The sequence below is a fragment of the Peromyscus californicus genome, unplaced genomic scaffold, assembly GCF_007827085.1.
Source record: "Peromyscus californicus insignis strain IS unplaced genomic scaffold, ASM782708v3 Scaffold_5__1_contigs__length_169319896, whole genome shotgun sequence".
Taxonomy (NCBI): domain Eukaryota; kingdom Metazoa; phylum Chordata; class Mammalia; order Rodentia; family Cricetidae; genus Peromyscus; species Peromyscus californicus.
In genome coordinates, this window is record NW_026294573.1 from 58,269,791 (window position 1) to 58,290,076 (window position 20,286).

The following is a 20,286-nucleotide window of genomic DNA, read 5'->3' on the forward strand; positions in this document are numbered from 1 at the left end:
GGAGAGGCCTTTGGAGCTCAAAGCAGGAAAGCTACCATGATGAAGTCAACTCTGGCATGTGCCAGACACATGTCCAATACACATGCAGCAACAGCATAAACTACAGGAAAAACAGGAGTCCACAAGTTCAAATAATTCGCTCTCTCATGAGATTTTGGGGACCAAGAAAGAAGATGGCCAACTGTTTTACATTTCCTTATTGTTAATCTCAAGTGCTCCCTTTCTTTCTTTTTTGAAATTTTTTAAAAATTGAAAATAGATTCTTATCTCATACAATACGTCTGAACCAGAGTCTCCCCTCTCTTTACTCCTCTCAGCTCCCCTATTGTTTCCCCTCTTTCCCAGATCCACTCTCCATCCATCTCCCATCAGAAAAGAACAGGCCTCCAAGAGATGTCAACCAAACACCACAAAATGAAATACCGATGTATCCATTTCTTCTATTGTATCTTCAATGATGAGACTCTCTCTTCCATCTCTTGTATTCTGTTGGTGAAGCTTGCCTCTATATTTCTGTTCAAATTCCTAAGTTTTTTATTTCCATAATTCGCTGTTTGAGTCTTCTTTATTGTTTCTATTTCCATTTTCAGGTCTTGAACAATTTTATTCATTTCCTTCAACTGTTTATATTTTATTCACTTTCTTTAAGAGATTTATTCATTTCCTCTTTAAGGACCTCTATCATTTTCATAGTTAAGTTCATATTCTTATGTTTCAGTTATATTGGAATATTTAGGACCTGCTGTAATAGGATAGCTGGGTTCTAGTGGAAACATGTTGTCCTGGTTATTAATTGATTGTTTTCTTAATCTGGCATCTAGGAGCTGAATTCTGGGTTTACCTATGTTGAGTGGGTCTTTTGTTCTTTGGATTCTGTTTTCTCTCTGAATAGAGAGAGTGTGATAGTTGTATGTTACTTGTTTTACTGACCTGCTAGACTGATGTATTTATATTATCAAGGAATACCTACTGGTGTTAGAGGCTGGGATATAGTAAAGAGCAGGGTGAGGGAGGTTATAAGGGAATGAACCCCAAATAGGCATGACCAGAGAAGACTGTCTCTATGACATATTATAGTCAAGATACAATGTGTACCAACCAAAGAAGCAATATTAAAAGTTGTAAGAGAAAAATGTTGTCTGACACACAGAGGCAGAAACATCAGAATAACTTCAGCTCTTATCACCACCTTGAAGGTTCTGAAAGGATGATATAATATATCTCAAGCCCTGAAGTTAAATAACTGCCAACCAAGATTGCTATATTCAGCAAAGCTATCTTTTAAAACTGGTGAAGTAAGGATATTTCAAGACAAGTACAAATTAATGTAGTCCATGATCTAGTACTGTAGAAGGAATACTATATACAGGGAAAGAAATATAGTCCCAATCACAAGTGCACAGGAAAGAATAAATTTCACAAGAGGATGAGCAAAGGAAAGCTAGGAAGGAATCTGTCATGTCCAAAAAAAATAAACTTGAAAAATGTTGGACTAATAGAAGAGGAAGCAAAATAACCACCCAACCAATGAGAAAAATAATGAACGAAGTTAGTCAGCATTCATTTCTCATAAAAACTTAAATAAATAGACTTTACTTACCACTGAAAAGATGCAGAGAGGCTTGCTTGGTTTAAAAAACTGGACCTCAGCTGGGCAGTGGTGGCGCACGCCTTTAATCCCAGCACTTGGGAGGCAGAGGCCGGCGGATCTCTGTGAGTTCGAGGCCAGCCTGGGCTACCAAGTGAGTTCCAGGAAAGATGCAAAGCTACACAGAGAAACCCTGTCTTGAAAAACAAAAAAAGAAAAAAAAAAAGAAAAAAAAAACTGGACCTCAAAATCTGTTGTCTCAAAGTTCAAAAGTGCCTCACTGGTAATGACACCAACAGCCTGTCAAGTGAACGGAAACTGGCATTAAAAATAAATCTGGCTTAACTCCTCTTATATCTGATACAGTTTGATTCAAAGCCAAACTAGTAAGTAGAGATTTTTAAGGAGTCACTACATATTAGTAAAAGGAATGATTCACCAAGAAGCTATAATAATTATAAGTATATATGCACCCAGTGTTGCAGCTCTCAATTTCATAAAACAATCACTAATGGACAAAGGTCAGACAGATCCTAATACATTGATAGCAGGTGATTTAAATACCCTACACTCATCTCTTCATAAAGGGTTCAAACTAAAAATCAACAAAGATAAATCTCAAAGTGAAACTGTATCATACATCAAACGGACGCCATAGTTGTTTAGAGAATATTCCACCCAATAAACATATAATACACATTCTTTCAGCTATGCATGGAACCTTCTATCAAACAGTCTAGGCTACAAATTAATTTTGCCAATTACAAGAATCTCTTGTATCATATCAAACCATAGTGCAATAATAATAATACAAAATTATACTAAGAAAAAGTAGACAAAGTAACATATTAGAGACTGAACAACTAACGGGTCATTGAAGAATTCAGAGCAGAAGTAAAAATCCCCTATAAACAAACAAATAAAAGGATAACTTATGAGAATATTTGGGATAGAGTTAGGGTAGTTGTAAGAGGCAAATTTATAGCTATGAGAGCTTATATTAAAAATCTGAAAAGAAGGGAGAGATGCTGTTTCTCTGTATGCTAGAAGGCAGAATGGAACAAGCCAGCAAACCAGCAGAATACTGTGTGAAGCCTCTTTTGTTGGAGCCTAAATCCTGTTCCCCAGGAAAAACCCTGTCCCCTGTTTCTCATCACCCCAAAGAGCCACATCTCTTAACACTTACTTTTAGGAACATCTTAAGTTTCAAAGGGCCACATTCAAACTAGAATTGCTGAGGGCATGCCAAGGACCAGCAAAAATGAAGAGGAGTTGGATGCACTCAGTGTGTTTTAGATGGGACAAGCTCAGGTTGATTACTGCCTTGTCCGAATATACTACACTGCTGATACCTTAGTGTAAAGTCACTTCCAGGGAAACTCCGGCCCTCCAGTTTGGCTGCTTCTCTTCTTTCCCTCAGATGTCCCTCCCTCTTCTTCCTTATCAGATGTGTCTCCCTCAGAAGTCCTTCTCCATTCTTCCATGGCAGGGATCTTCTATTACTCTTTCCATGCCCATTCTTGGAGATCTCTTCCTTTTCTCTCTTAATCTTTTTTCTTTTCCCACATCACGTGCATGTGTGTGTGTGTGTGTGTGTGTGTGTGTGTGTGTGTGTTATTTGCCATTCTGGGTCTGTCTAGTTTTACTTATCATAAAGATTTCCAGTCCAATCTATTTTCCAGAAAATGTGTTTACCCACTATCGATTTGGCTACTCAGGGTATTTTGTAGTTCCACATGAATTTTAGGATTGTTTTTCTAGTTCTGAGACGAATTTCATTAGATTTGTTAAAATACGAATTGCATTTTGAGCCTATTCATTGCTTTTACAATACAGGAGCTTTTACAAAGCCGATTCTGCCAATCCATGAACATGGAAGGACTTCCTGAGAGGTCATCATATAGCCACACAAGTCAGCTGAACTTGGACATACTCTGATTTTGAAATTTCCAGTCTCCAGAACTGTGAAGAATAAATTCCCATTGTTCACAAATACTCACTCTATGTGTAGATTCTGCCTTAGCAACACAAAGCAGACTAAAGCATTTTTCATGTAAGTTTTTTTTTGAAACTTATTTCAAGTAAGTTTTTTTAAAAAATGCAGTTCTTCTTAGTCATATTTTTAGGTCACTCCTAGGTAAAAATTCTTATCTGGGAACTTCTGGTAATGACATTTTAATGTGAATATTTTATTGAAGACAAGATTCCTTCTCAAATCATAAATGTATGGCTTGATAAATTTTTATGTGAACACATCGATATTACTATTTCTAAGATAAAAATTAAACACAATACCACACCTTGGACAAGGTTAATCACTATTCTGACTTTGAAAATCGTAGCTTAGGTGTATTTCCTTTTGTATTTTATGTAGGTTCATATAAAATGCATTACTCATGTCTGCTTTCTGTAACTCAACACACTATTCCCAGAGCTCACTTATACCGTGCATAGAGCACTACCCTTGTTTTCAAGAACATATAAATTTTGCTCTTTTAGTTTTCTATAACCTATTCTCACATTCTGTATTTGATGGACATTTTGCAGTTTCCAATTGTCATTGATGCCTTTATGAACATTATTTTTACACATCTTTTTGATATGCACTGTAGTTGTAATAGTTATATGTGTGGAGTGATAATTGCTGTGTCACAGGGTACAGCATTAGCTTTACTACATGATACCAAACACATTCAAAATGTTGTATTAGCTTCCAAATTCCCTGGGTCTAAACCTGGTGCCTGGGATCATTTTCATTTTAAATATCCTATTTACTCTCTTTGTTTATGGTTATTGACTATTTGATATCTGCTTTTGTGAGGCATCTGTTTATCTTTTGGTATTTTTTGTATGATTTTCTATCTTTTTAAAATATTGCTTTATATTTTTATGGAGATTTTTTATCTTAAAAACCATCTAAATTATATAAACATAGAAGTGCAAGTATATTTGTAAAACAGGGGCAGTTTATGATTTATACAAAAAGATAAATTTGAAGAGCATTTAGACTCTTACAGTTTTCAAATATGATTTTTTTTTTTTACTTTGGCAGTCATTAAAACATATAGATCCCCAAAAAGTATACACATTCTTATATGTGGACATCTTTCTAATTAGAATATTAGGGGTGCTATGATCCCATTTTTATGAGTTCCCTAATGCCTTTTTGTTATCGACACACTGTTTGTGTAAATATGGAAAATTTTAATTTGTTAAAAAATTTTTCTTCCCATTCTACCCACATGTTTTAATAACTTAGTTTTATTTGATCATATCTGAAAGAATTTTTCATATAGCAGTTTCCATACATATGATTTTTACAAACACAATAAAATTTCAATACTGAAATATGGTCCAGGGTTTTTTTATCATTTATTAATATGGTTCATGTGAGATCTAGCTCTGTTTAGCTCCAAATGTATCAGTACAGTGCTAACAAAATTAACATTGCCAGAATGCTACTGTCCTTCAATTCATACTTTTCTGATGTTTATTCTTTCTTGTAAATGCTTATTCTACATCACTAAAATCTTTTTATTTTTGACACGGGAAATCCAGCTCTCCTCTTAGGGTTTTTATTGTCAATAATAAAAGAATTTAAGAATGGACTCGAACAGAAGCCAGGGAACAATTTTATTAGAATTTGAAAGAAAATCCCCAGGTCAGGCAAACATCAGCCTGGAGGAAGAGCATATAGGAGAAATAAGGCATGCTGTTTATGCTAGTGAGGTCACACCTGGAGGACAAGCCACAGGGTTACTAGGAGGGAAACTTAACTGGGGAAGCTCAAAGTGTTGACTGAAATTCCATAGTGTAGGGAAAGCATGCTTAGAAAACACAGAAAGTGGAAGAGGAAATTTACACTTTTCTGAAAAATTCATCACCAGGGGCAGATATACAAGCTACATGGCTGCAGAGCTGCACCATACAGAAATTTTGTAAGGAAAAGTACCACCTCTCAAGGATTAATTATTCTGCCTCTTACCTGAGCAAGATTTAGGTGAGCCAGCTGATGGAACGATGCATCTGGAATTTTAGGTCTCCTCCCAAACCAAATTTCTCTTGACCAGAAAGGAATTTCCTTCCCTTTCCTCCCTTCCTGTCTCCCTCTCTCCCTCCCTCTCTCTTGTAAATGCTTATTCTACATTACTAAAAAAAATTTTTGACATGGGAAATTCCAGCCTTCCTTCCTTCCTTCCTTCCTTCCTTCCTTCCTTCCTCCCTTCCTTCCTCCCTTCCTTCCTTCTTTCCTCTAACATTTTCTCACTAGTTGTAAGCCAAGGCTAAGGGGAAGGAAGGAAGGTTTTATTAGAAATATATTTCTTATGGTAGAGCAACTCAAAGAAGCCCTCCTCAAAAGAACATGAGCGCAATAAGAGAGAGAGAGACTCTTGTTTATAGTGCTGATTTTTTGAAATTATGTAGGGAGAAATTGCCAGAGATTTGCATCAAATGATGAATCATTAACAATATTGTTTTGTTTCATCAATTTAAACTCCACACACATTTGTCATTTACAAAGATCTCAAATCTAATATCCAGCTGGATATAGTGGAAACTATGCTTAGAATATTAATCAAATTAAAACCAGGATTCTAGGATTCTCTGTTTTGTTTTATACAGGCAGTTATGTCTCGGGGTTTTCATCTTCAAACTTTCTATCAAACAGGGAGGAAAAGAATCAGAACAAAACTCTAGAAGACTGTAAGAGACAATGATAACAGTTAATTCTTTTCTCACACATAATGGCACATAAACACTTTCTAGGAGGTCAAATCTCAAGGCACTTGCTAACTGCATAGGTTGAACTGTCCTAGACATCGAGAGTGTGTTTTAAATAGAAAATGAATCATTGTGGATGAGTGAATTTGATTTGCAAGTATTTCAATGTTTTGGTATTTTATGCCTGAATGTTTTCCAACTCTGCACCATAGATGCTGCCCACACATTGAAATGTCTTACAGTTGTATTCAGAGAAAAAGAAACCAGGCAAAAAGTCTCTCTCAATGAGAGTCCTTCTATATATAACATTCATTTGGCTGTCAAAACAGAAAAAGGGAGTCTGACAAATGTCTAAATATCACAATGTTCTTGTAGGCTCATTGTCTGAGGTTTCGCTTACATTTGCATTTTACATGTTTATTATACTTATTGTTCATCTATAGACTTCTCACCTTACTTTTAAATGATGTATACATTATTCCACAATTATGAAAAGTCACATCTTTATGCAATGAAAATAAATTAGATGTTATTAGAAAAATAAAGTTATACATATTTAGGAGAAAAATGTATTAAGATGCTTTACAGCATTTGATTTTCAGTCTTTAGTAAGATGAGTTAAAAATTATAACATTTTAAAACATTTTTTTTCTTTCTTTAGATCATTGTTTCAAGGAAAGGCCAGAGGATTTGTTGTTCTTTGCTACAAATAAAATTAAACATTGTGTCTTTAAGCTAGAAACCTTGCTGGGAATAGAATTGGGTCTTAAAAGATGTGCTAGAATTTTCTCAGTGCTTAATTTGCATTCAGATTCTACACATAGGTAAATGCTGAGGAAATGTGTAACATGATGGAATCCCCCTGTCCCTCTTTCTTTTTCTGGGCTACATTACTTCCTGGATGCTCCAGTATTCCTTATTAATTTCTTTATTTCTTGAAGGGATCTAAATTCTTTCAAATAAGGATATGACGATTAGTGTAATCTTGTGATACTTTGATGTAAAGTGATATTTCCTGAAGATTTGCTTTGTCCAACTCCCTCTTTCCCTGCTTCATTCCTTTCTTCTTTCCTTCCTCATATCTTCCTTTCCTCCCTTTATTTATTTCTCCTCTTTTTGTATAAGTAATATTTTTATTCTTTGAAAGTTTCATATGTTTATAAAATGCATATTGATAATGTCAATTTACTACTACCTCCTTCCACCTCCCCTAATGTCCTCCTTTCCTTCTTCCTTGTAACTTCATATCCACGTTTTTTATTGTTATTAATAACCCTCTGAATCTGATCAGTGCTGCCCATATGCATACTGGTGAGTAGTCACCCATTGGGGCATAATCAACCCACAAGTGGCCATAACCCCCAAAGAAGAGTCATTCTCCCTCCCTCAGCCGCCATCAGCTGCTAATAACTCCTCCAATAGGGGTGGAGCCTTGGGTGGCTCCCCCTGTACTATTCACGATGGAAGTTTGATTGGCTTGATTTTATGCAGGTAATCACAGGTGCTGTGAGATGAGGCCTAAATCAGCCATGGCATATTCAGATGTCATCATTTCACAGTTATGCTCCTGAACCACTAGCTCTTACAGCCTTTCCAATCCCTCTTTCTCAAGGTTCCTTGAGTCTTAGATGGTGAAAGGTTGATATAGATGACTCATTTACAACCAAATATGCAGAGCTATTTATACTTTGCACTTTGAACAGTTATGACTCTCTGCATTAACCATTACCCTTTGCAAAATTATTCTCTGACCCAAGTTGAGAGCAGCATGAATCTATGGGTATAAATAAGAGTATTTAGAATGCAGTTTACAGCATGACATGCACTAAAACAAAAATAGTAGGTTCTTCCTTAGAGCCTATGATCTCCAAGCCATGTGCTTTTGACCAGGCTTATGATACCAGAGTCATCTTTCTATGGAATCAGAAAGCGGTTTTATTGCTGTAACTTTAATGATACTCTTTTACCAGTGCAGCTTGTGTGGTCTAGTTCTGGGTTAAAAAAAAATGTTTTTTCTCCTCTAGACAACCCACACAGTACCTTCTAGCACTGTGTGAGCTCTAGCAATGAGAATTTTCTAGTTTGTAGAGACTGATTTATCTATGTCTTTTATCCAAAGTAAATAGTGTCTTCAGATATATGGCCATACCATAAAGTTATGGTGGGCATACAAAAGTAAAAGCCTGTGTTGTTATTGGTGCCTCAGTGACTCCCAGACCAGTAACTCACAGGAAGTTATGCCTGGAACTAAAATTGTCCTATAATAAGCAATATCTTTTGGGAGTAGTATTGGCCACCCATACAGGGTACTTCTGTTCAAACTGTGTGTGTGTGTGTGTGTGTGTGTGTGTGTGTGTGTGTGTGTGTGTGTTCTTAGTGTCTTTTCATAAGGCCTCATGTGTTCTTAGTTTTGGCTATTGAGCCTCTACTGAAACCTCTAATTCTTCTATCCTTACTTAAATCTCTAATCTTATGTTTCCCCCACCCTAACTTTCATGTCACTTATGTTTGGTTGTCCCCTATAAATGAAATTTTCCCTTTGAATTGGAAGATTGTAGGTATTGTAGTTATTTCCATATAGCTCTTCCATACACCTTTCATTTTCATTAATTCTTATGTCAGAATCTCATTTCCTTATCCCCAACCCTTGTCCATACTTGAATCTTTCTGCTTCTAGAAATCCTCTCTGTACTACCTTTTTTAAACCTGTATTTTACTATCCTCCTTCCCTTAAGTTGTCTACCACTAGTGACCTCTTTCTAGTTCCTGGCTTCCATGTATATCTAGATTAAACATGTAAATGATTTGAACATAGAATTCATATATGAGAAAAATGTGTGGTATTTGTCTTTATGGGCCTGGGCGACATCACTTAATAATATTTTCCAGTTTGATCCATTCACCTTCGTGTCTCATCATTTAATTTTTCTTTATAATAAAGTAATAATCTGTTGTGTGTACGTATCACATTTTCTTTATCCATTCATCAACAGATAGGCATCTTGGTTAATTACATCTTTTTTGGCATTGTAGGTTAAGCAGCAGGGGATGTGAATGTGCAAGTATCTGTGTAGTAGGATAAAGAATCCTTTGGATAAATGCCCAGGAGTGGAGTAATGGGCCACATGGTAGTTCTATTTTTAGTTTCTTGAGAAATCTCCAGATAGATGTTCACAGTGGTTTTACTAGTTCATACTCTCACCAAAGTATGTTAAGTTTTTCATTTCATTACATCTGTGGCAGCATTTTAGTTATTTTAATTCTTATATTGACCATTTTGACTAGAATAATTAAAGTGGTTTTAGTTTGCATTTCCCTGCTGTGGGATGTTCTGTATGGCAAATGTGTTGCTGATTAGTCATTAAATAAAACACTGATTGGCCATTGGCTAGGCAGGAAGTGTAGGCGGGACAAGGAGGAGAATAAAGCTGGGAAGTGGAAGGCTGAGTCAGAGAGACACTGCCAGCTGCCACGATGAGAAACAGCATGTGAAGATGCCGGTAAGCCACGAGCCACGTGGCAAGGTATAGATTAATGGAAATGGATTCATTTAAGCTGTAGGAACAGTTAGCAAGAAGCCTGCCACGGCCATACAGTTTGTAACCAATATAAGTCTCTGTGTTTACTTGGTCGGGTCTGAGCGTCTGTGGGACTGGCGGGTGAGAAAGATTTATCCTGACTGTGGGCCAGGCAGGAAAACTCTACCTACATTTCCCTCATAGTGAAGGACATTAAACATTTTTTGCAATTGTTTCCTAGCCATTTGTATTTATTGTTTTGACAATTTTTCAGTCCCATAGCCCAATTTTTAAACATGTTGTTTATTTTCTTGATGGTTAGTGCTTAAATTCTTTGTATATTTTGTGAGACTGATGTCTTTTCATTTGGTGGTTGATTGCAGCTCTTAATAAATTTGGACACCAATTCTCTATCAACTATATATCTGACAACATTTTTCTCCCATCATGTGGGTTGCCTCTTCACTTGACTGACAGTTTCCTTTGCTACACACAAGCTTTTTAGTTTCAAAATATCCCATTTGTAGATTGCTGGTCTTATTTCTTCCACTTAGAGAGTCCTACTCAGAAAGTACATATCTACACCTACATGTTGAGGCACACTCCCTACTTTATTTATACTCTAGAGGTGTCAGAGTGTCAGATTGTATGTTGAGGTCCTTGATCCATTTGGAGATGAGTTTTATAGAAGGTAAAATATAAGTGTCCAGTTGCTGCCTTTATATGATGTATGCTTTTGGACTATTCATAAAAAATTAAAAATCTATGTTTGTGTAGACTAATATTTAGGATCTCTAGTCTACTTCCTTGATCTATGTGTGTTCTTCAGTTGTGGAAGTATCAAACTGTCTTTAGTACTATTTCTCTGTGGTATAATTTGAAATCATTCAAAATTGCCTTGGATATCCAAGTTTTCATTTTTGTGCTGCCAAATGAAATTTGAATTTGTGTTGCCTATGTTTGTCAAGAATGTTATTGGAATCTTTACTGGGATTGCATAGATAGGATGGTCACAGTTTTCACTTTCCACAGTTCTTCGGTGTTATTTTCATATTCTTCCAGTCCATAGCTATGGAAGCTCTTTCCATCTTCTACTGTCTTCTTCAATTTCTTTCTTTAGTATCTTAAATTATCTTGTTCATTGTAGAGTTCTTTCATTACCTTGGTTGGAAATTAAATAATTATTGTTTCCCTTATGTAATTTTCAGTGTTTGTCATTGGGAGAAGATACAGTCTTTAAGAGGTTTAGTACAGAGGGAGGTCTTCCATCATTAGAAACATGTTCTCAAACTGTTTCATGTTACCCTAGCCTATTCTTCTTCTTGTTCTTTGTTTCTGGCCCAAAGCAGCAAGGTTCGACTCATTGGATTGGAACCTCTGAGGCCATTACTTACAATGAAACTTTTGTCTTTATAGTATAGGAACGGAGTCTAATGCACTATTACTCAGCACTTTGTTTAGCTGACTTACTGTTTGCAGAAACAGAAGCTCACATCAGTGTATCTTTGATCTGTTGTGTAGCCAGAATTCTCAGAGCTCATTTTAAATGGCTTCTTTATAGTGTGGTGATATTGTCTAATTTTCTGAAACTATTACTTGAACCATGACCTAGAGAAAGTAAAGATATTTATAGAGTATACTGGTCATTGGGATATAGAGACGGGCGAAAGCTTTAATGAAGCATACATTGAGCACTCTTTCTTCCACATAACCTGGACTAAATACTTCTATCTGTTCTTATATTAGTAATAATTCATTTTGTTTGTGACCTGATAAGTAAGTTGTTGGGCTGAGTAGAAGTTGGTGTAAGGAGTGATGATATGAACATAACTTAATGGCTAATTCTGCCTTCAGAGGGAGATATTAGTATGTGCTCTTTCAGAAAGATGTAGATCACAGACTACACTCTCAAGTGCTCTCCAATGCCAGCCAAATTTTTATCTCTGAAGGAAGAATTCCAGGACAAACATAACATCCTGAGTGATCTCACTGCAGGTTGCTGGAGAATGGCCTTGTGCAGCCTCTTGAAAGTGGCTCTAATGACATTTCTGCAAGGGTTCCTCCATGCATCTCTGCCAGATGGGAGGTTCTCTAGTGGCTTCTCTCCAGACTAAACCTGGTCATGCTTCCACTGAGGGCTGTATAGTTTAGGTTAGTTGGTTAATTAACAAGCATTTAATAAACACCTACTGTGTGTGGAGCACTCTATGTGCAATTCTGCTTTCTACCTACACAAAACCTATTCACATAAAAGCTTGGCTCAACTCCCCCACTTTTTACTTCTACTGTTTCTCAGTGTCAGGTTTCCTACAGTGATAATGATCTGAGCCATACACCTCTGCATTTTACTATTTTGTAATGATTTGATCTCTTATTGATCTTCAAGTGTAAAGTTAAATTTCTCAGAACAATTATAAGCACACAATTCTGTTTTATGACATTGTTAATTATACTTGAAGGAGACTTGGCCGTTGACTTGTTCCTGGACATGCATTTCTTGGTATAACTTTTCTAAGAATATTTCTTCTTTACAGATTCTGAGAAATATGAAACTATTAATAATATAATCTATTTGTATTATGTTTTTGTATATGTATTTATATATGTATAATTGCTTTAATGATATAAACTATTTGATACAATCAAATCAATTTATAAGATGCTATCAACTCATTCCTTTCTCTTAAACTATACAATACATTTTGAAGACAAAACTGAAATTTTGCATAATAAATAAAAAGTTAATTAAGTTTTCCTAAAATTAGAAATCAGCTTTGGCTAATATAATCAAATATAATCCACAATAATTACATCTGAAATTGTTTTACTAAGAATAGGAAACCAAAGTTGATGATTTAAATTTTAGTTGTTTTCATTTTTGAAAGAGAAAATTACATGGCTACTTCATCTTTAGAAAAAGAATATACTTAAACAAACAGAACAAATCGAAAAGGCAGCGAGCAGATGAGGGAGCATCACAGTTACTCCAGGCTCGGGAAGGACCACTGTGGTGCCTGGTCTCTGCTTTGTGAAGGTGCCATCCAGGTGCCTGCACATCTGCATGCACATCTGCTGGCCTCTTGCACCATCATGCTCTGACAGGTTTAAATTGCCCTGCTGAGCATGCTCACTACCTTTACCCTTTAATTTCAGAGAAATGAATTAATAGCAGATACTGTCAGTGCTTGGCAATAATTAAGTGTATGTGCATATTCACTCTTTGCACATAGTTTTTCATTTTTGGAGGTGCTCAGAATCCAGTTATGACCTGATATATGCTAGCCAAATACTCAACCACTGAGCTATACTCCCAGGTCCATTTATTTACTTGTTCCATTTTTTTTGAGACATCTCATATGTAGCCCAGGATGGTCTCAAATCTGAACTATGCAGCCAAGAATGACCTTAAATTCTTGATCCTCCTGTCTCTACCTTCCAAATGCTGGGAATACAGGTTTGTGCCACCATGCCTGATTCTGATTCATTCTTATGAAAATAATGTATACTTATTTTTAAAATTCGTAATAGTGTAATTTTTGGCATGATTAAAATGTTACCACATCTCAAAAAAAAAAAGAAAAAGAATATATAGAAATGGGTATATTTATAAATCAAAGCTCTTTCCTTCTTCCTTTAGTGAACATTGTTTCATATCCCTTAAAGTTCCATTCAACAAAATGGTGGCACAAGCAAAAATAAAATAAAGCTAGTGTTACAGCTGAGGATATAGTATCTGGCTTAGGACTGTTGTGTTTGGAACATCCTGGAAGATGGCCAGCAACTCTGGATAAGTATTAGGTTAAATGGGCTCAGCTTGGTAGCTCATGCTTGTGATCCCAGAGCTTGGGGGACTGATACAAGAAAATTACTATAGGTTCAAGTCCAGTCTGGACTACATAGTGAGATCTTGTCTCAAAAACACAAAACCAAACAACAGAAATTTTAGACATAATGAGCTGAAGTCAGTGCATTTTCCATTGTCTTGATGTTAGGCAAAGCCCTGATCAGATTATCTTTGTCAGATTATCTCTGTGGGTCTTAGGTAGAGCTGGACTGTCTTTTGGGTTACTCTTTCTAACTACTCGCTCTGTACCAAATCCTAGCAACAAATACACAATGCATTGAACCAGTCTGTTTTTTTTTTTTTTTTTTTTTGTGGCTAGACGCAAACTGCAAGTAGTACACAATGCTGTTTTTTCCTTATCCCATCTTAATACTTTCTGTACTTTAATAGTCTGAAAGGAAAAATTATTCCAAAGGAAGTGTATCTTTTCTTTCTTTTCTCCTATTTCTGTGTTAGTAAAAGTGTCAGAAAAATGATTATAGGATTTTGTAAAATAAACAGTAACCAAGGATTTTTTCCAAATGAAGCTAATAGAGCTCATGATTGGATGATGTGTGATTGCTGGTGGAAAAATCTCTTTTAATACATTTAATACAAATGGTTTTCTGTCATGCTATTCTAGCTGCTGCGCTTGCGATACTTATAATTTTCACCTCTTATTTTAGAATAGTTTAAGACAATAAAATATTGCAATAATACATAGAGGTTGGATATTTATCACATGGGTTTCACTATTGAAAAAGCTTTGCATAAATATAGCTATATAAAACAAATTGATATAGTGTTGTTACCTAATCTACATTATGTTACTAGAATGTTTCAAATCTTCCTGATTGTGTCCCTTTTCTGATCCGGGATCTGACTTCAGATCTCACATTGCCTTTAGTAGATAGCTGTTTTCCTTATCTTACAGTGTGGGATGGCTTTTCAGTTTTTCTTTGCCTTACATGACTATGACCCTTATGAACAATTAACAACGTGTCTGTCAGTCTATCTACTGTCTGGCTGTTGCCAGGCTTATCTCTAACACATGAATTCAAGTTGTCCTCCTGTTTTAGCCTCCAAATTCCAGGATTACAGGAATGTGTACCATGTCTAACTTCTTATTGAGTCTTTAACATGGCCCTGGTTTTTTAAATCTTTTGTGCAGGATGTGTCTGTATGTGTTTGTATTTCTGTGTGAAATGTGGATACACATGTTTAAAGGTTAGAGGACAAGCATAGGTGTTAGTCTCACTTTCAGCTTGTTGGAGATAGGGATTCTTGTGTTTTTGTTTTATTTTGCTTGTTTTGTTTTATGCTGAATTTGTTAGGCTAGTTATCCTGAAAGTTCTCTTTGCTCTCTGCATCAGAGTACTAGAATTATAGATGAAAGTTATCTTATATGGGTTTTGAGAACTTGTGTAGAGAATGCTTTCACACTGAGGCATCTGCTCAGACCTAGCATGTCCCTAAATTTATGATATTAGATTGAGGTTACATATTTGGAGGAACTGTGTAGCCAGATAGAAATATGTATCCTTTGAGTTGAAATATCCTCTTTCAGTGAGATGAGAGAAGCTCTGCTGTGGAAATCACTCTATATGCTATGAATGTGTTACTCTGATTAGGTTGATAAATAAAATGCTGATTGGTCAGTAGCCAGGCAGGAAGTATAGTATAGGCGGGACAAGCAGAGAGGAGAATTCTGGGAAGAGGAAGGCTGAGACAGGAGATGCTGCTAGCCGCTGCCACCAGGAGAAGCAAGATGTAAGGATACTGGTAAGCCATGAGCCATGTGGCAAGGTATAGATTTATAGAAATGGGTTAATTTAAGATGTAAAATCTAGCTAACAAGAAGCCTGAGCCATTAGGCCATACACTTTTAATTAATATAAGCCTCTGTGTGTTCATTTGGGTCTGAGTGGTTGCCGTCCCCGGTAGGACTGGAGAGAGCTCCAGCTACAAAGGTAATGTGGCTTTCCAGGCTCAGCGAGTCCAGAAAGTTAAAGGGTTCATTTCCCTCCAGCTATATGAATAGTAACACCTGCTAAGGCAAGGAGACCCTCGGACCTGGTCTGATGGCTGCAATCTGTGTAGGAAGCAGGGATGCAAACTTCTTGAGTCACAAGACCTGTTGAGGTGGCTTTTCAACAAAGTAACTGCTCTTGGAGTCAAGCATAACTCTGTCGTTGATATTCCTTACTGGTAATTCTGATGAACTATTGGTTTACTAAGCAAGAACTGAGAGGAATTGTGGTCTGTTGTTGATGACCTGTCTGGGATAAACAGAAGTTTATTTGCACTTCTCCAGGATAAGTGTCAAACATTAGAATACCCAGAAGTGATCATCTTCCTTTCTCAGTGCACTGTCTCCAGCAAGTGACATTTCTCACACACGATGTTAACCTGGACATTAGTTTTCCATGTTTTATCATTGTACAATTTCTAGTTTTTCTTCTAAATCTTGTCTATGCATTAATTATGTACTTGATTTAGTTTCAATTGTTTGGAGCTCTTAAGTTTCCTCCCATGAGACAACTTTTAAATTTTTTTTTATAACCTTACTTTCTGTCAATTAACAGTATTCTGAGCATGGCTTGCACTGCCCAGACAATTTTCTAGCTCTATAATCAACTGTTTTTGAGGGTTTATACTTGATTTTATTGAAGAATTGCTGCTAGGAGCTAAGATCCAAGTGTTTGATGTCCTCATTATTTCTAAATCCTATTACTCTTGTGCTTTTTCAGTGAAGAGAAATAGGCAATATATGTGTGCACAGTAGTACATATCTCTGTGTGTCTGAATATATTTATTTATACACATTTATAATCAAAGCCATGGCTTTCAGCTAATACTAGGAATACCAGTTCAGTATAAAGAGCTCATTTGAGACTTCCATCAACTCCTTTGTTAGTCTCTTCCCTGACGGTGAGAACACTGTGTTATCACTGGCATCTGTTTCTTCAAGATGCTTTCACATTCAATTGCTCCAGAATTGCTAGTTCACAGGATGGTGAGAAGGAAATATACAAACTGGGATTTATTTATTTTTTTCATGTAAGTTTTTTTTTCATTTTACATACCAACCATAGTTCATTCTCCCTCCACTCCTCCCACTCTCCTCCACCTTCCTCCTGCTCCACCCACCTCCACTCCTCAGAGAGGATAAGGCTTTCCTATGGGGAGTCAATAAAATCTGGCATATCAAGTTGAGGCAGCACCAAGCTTGTCCCCACTGCATCAAAGTTGAGCAAGATATCCCTTCATAAGGAATGGGCTCCAAAAAGCCAGATCACACACTAGGGATAAATCCTGGTCCCACTGCCAGGGTCCCCACAAACTGCCCAAGCCACACAACTGTCACCTGTAAGGTGAATTGCTAAACAGTTTTATTAATGAAAAACCCGGAACCAGATAATGGGGTGAAAACTGAGAGATCAGAGGTATAGGACAAGCCACAGCCAACCTCACCTTACCAATTGCTCAGCCTCCAGAGAGAGCTACTTCCCATATACCCACACCTATATGCCTTTCTGTGCCTGCCCTCTTACTTCCTCTCTCCATCTAGCTACATAACTTTCCTCTTTCTGCCCAGCTGTATCACTTCCTGTCCATCTGTACAAACCTCCAGACTTCTATAGTTAACTAGTGCTGGGAATTATAAGTGTGTGCCAGCATGCCTGGCTCTGTTCCCAGTATGGCCTTGAACTCACAGAGATCCCAATGAATCTTTGCCTCCCAAATGCTAGGATTATGGGTGTGTACTACCACTGCCTGACCTCTATGTTTAATACAATGGCTGGCTTTTTCCTCTGATCCTCAGATAAGCTTTATTGGTGTGCACAAATAAAATATCACTACATTCACCCACATTCAGAGAGCCCAATTTGGTCCCATGCAGGTTCCCCAGCTGTCAGTCCAGAGTCTGTGAGCTTCCACTAGCTCAGGTCAGCTGTCTCTGTGAGTTTCCCCATCATGATATTGACCCCCTTGGTCATATAGTCCCTCCTTCCTCTCTTCAACTGGACTCCAGTGTTTAGCCATGGATCTCTGCATCTGCTTCCATCAGTTACTAGATGAAGGTTCTATGATGAAAATTAGAGTAGTCATCAACATGATTACAGGAGATGGTCAGTTCAGGCACCCTCTCCACTATTGATTGAAGTCTTAGCTGGGATCATCCTTGTGGATTCCCAAACTATACAAAGACAAAACAAAGAAAGAGAATTACAGACCAATTTCCCTCATGAACATTGATGTAAAAATACTCAATAAAATATTGGCAAACTGAATCCAAGAACACATCAAAAAAATCATCCACCATGATCAAATAGGCTTCATCCCAGAGATGCAGGAATGGTTCAACATATGAAAATCTGTCAATGCAATCTGCCATATAAACAAACTGAAAAAAAAAAAAACAACACATGATCATCTCATATCATGCCTTCATGATAAAGGTCTTGGAGAGATCAGAGATACAAGGAACACACATAAACATAATAAAAGCAATATACAGCAAGCCAACAGCTATCATCAAACTAAATGGAGAGAAACTCAAAGCAATTCCCCTAAAATCAGGAATAAGACAAGGCTGTCCACTCTCTCCATATCTATTCAATATAATACTTGAAGTTCTAGGTAGAGTAATAAGACAACAAAAGGAGATCAAGGGTATATAAATTGGAAAGGAAGAAATCAAACTTTTGCTATTTGCAGATGATACGATAATGATCCAAAAAATTCTACTAGAAAACTCCTACAGTTGATAAACACCTTCAGTAATGTGGCAGGATAAAAGATTAACTAAAATAAAATCAGTAGCCCTCCTATATACAAATGATAAACAGGCTGAGAAAGAAATCAGGGAAACATCATTCTTTACAATAAACACAAATAACATAAATATCTTGGGGTAACTTTAACCAAAAAAGTGAAAAACCTATATGACAAGAACTTTAAGTCTCTGAAGAAAGAAACTGAAGAAGATATCAGAAAATAGAAGGATATCCCATGCTCTGAGATAGGTAAGATTAATATAGTAAATAGCAATCTATGGATTCAATGCAATCCCCATCAAAATCTCAACACAGTTCTTCACAGATCTCAAAAGAACAATACTCAACTTTGTATGGAGGATAGCCAAAACAATCCTGTACAATAAAGGAACCCCCGGAGCCATCACTACCCCTGACTTCAAGCTCTACAAACTTAGATTTATTACATATGTATAATTCCTTTTGTATTTCGTCTTTACAGTGTCTTATCAAAACATTTTTAGTAATGGTGCTTAATTTAGGTATGATTCTCTGACCATTTTAATGGGTTAAAGTATATGTAGTAGATTTAGGCTTACTTGCTATTGTTTGTGTTACATTGCTTTGGAAAATATATTGTGAAAATAACTTTATATAAACAAATACTTTCTTTGCTTATTTTTAGAGCTGAGCTTATAATACTAACATGAAAATCTACAGATTAAACTGATAGGAATGACTCTGTTTGTTGACTGTAGTGACCACTCACATTCCAATCTAAATAAAATGCTGTAGGACTTGCTGAATGAATTCTTATGTCTGTCCTGGCCTTAAGAAGCAGGCAAGCATAGACATCTCGGACTTGGACTTACCTGCTCCAGCTGGTGCTTATTACTTCTTTCCCATTCCTTTTTACTTGATTTAGCTCCTGTTTCATCTTGTGATCTCATGTTTGAGACTCACTCATGAGTATCTGTTTTCCTCATCCTATGACTCTGGAAGAAAATCATGCCAACAATACTCGCCTCATCTTAGCAGGAACATGACTTCTACTCTCAGAGTTGGCCAGGTTCAGAGTAGATGCTCCAATCACAGTGGTCTTACTTTCACACTTACTTGTCCACCTGGAACTGATGATTCTACCCTAGACTTTCTTGCCCATAACTCTCTGGAGCACTTACACACCAGAAACAAGATAACTGGTACACTGTCCAGTTTAAAGAATAAAGCTAGGGCTTAAAATTTAGCTTTCTGTAACAAAAGAGCTATTTCTTTTAAACCATGATTTTGCAGAACTTCCCTTCAACTGTTCATTTAGGGTACCATTCAAACAGCTCACTGATGAAATTCATTTATAGTGAATGCCTCCTTCATTTTGTGGGAACCTGCTGAGATGGAAAGTATTCTGAAATTTGATGAAACAGAGTCTATTTTTGACAACTATGAAAGGAGAGATTCAGCAAATGTTGACAGGCTGAATTTCTTAATACTTTAAAAGGAAGAGCGAAATGTATACCCCATATGTATATGTACACACATATGCATCTAGAAACTTCTTGCTTCTGAAAATTACCTTATTTTTACCAATGCAGTGATTAACCCCTGAAGCAGTTGTCAGAGAGACTAAATTATCTGATAGAAAAAGTTGCTAGTCACCCAAATAACACCGAACACAACAAATCAAAAATGTTATGTGCTCTTTTCTTCCTTTTTGTTATCACACATAACAGTTTAGACTCTGGAATTTAGGATATATGAAAATAGGACAGGCATTACTAGATATAAGTAGAAAAAAAGAAAACACACCATGCTGCAAATGTTTGTGACAAAACAAGCCATTTCATTTTCCACACATAGATGGGGTCTCTGCTTTTT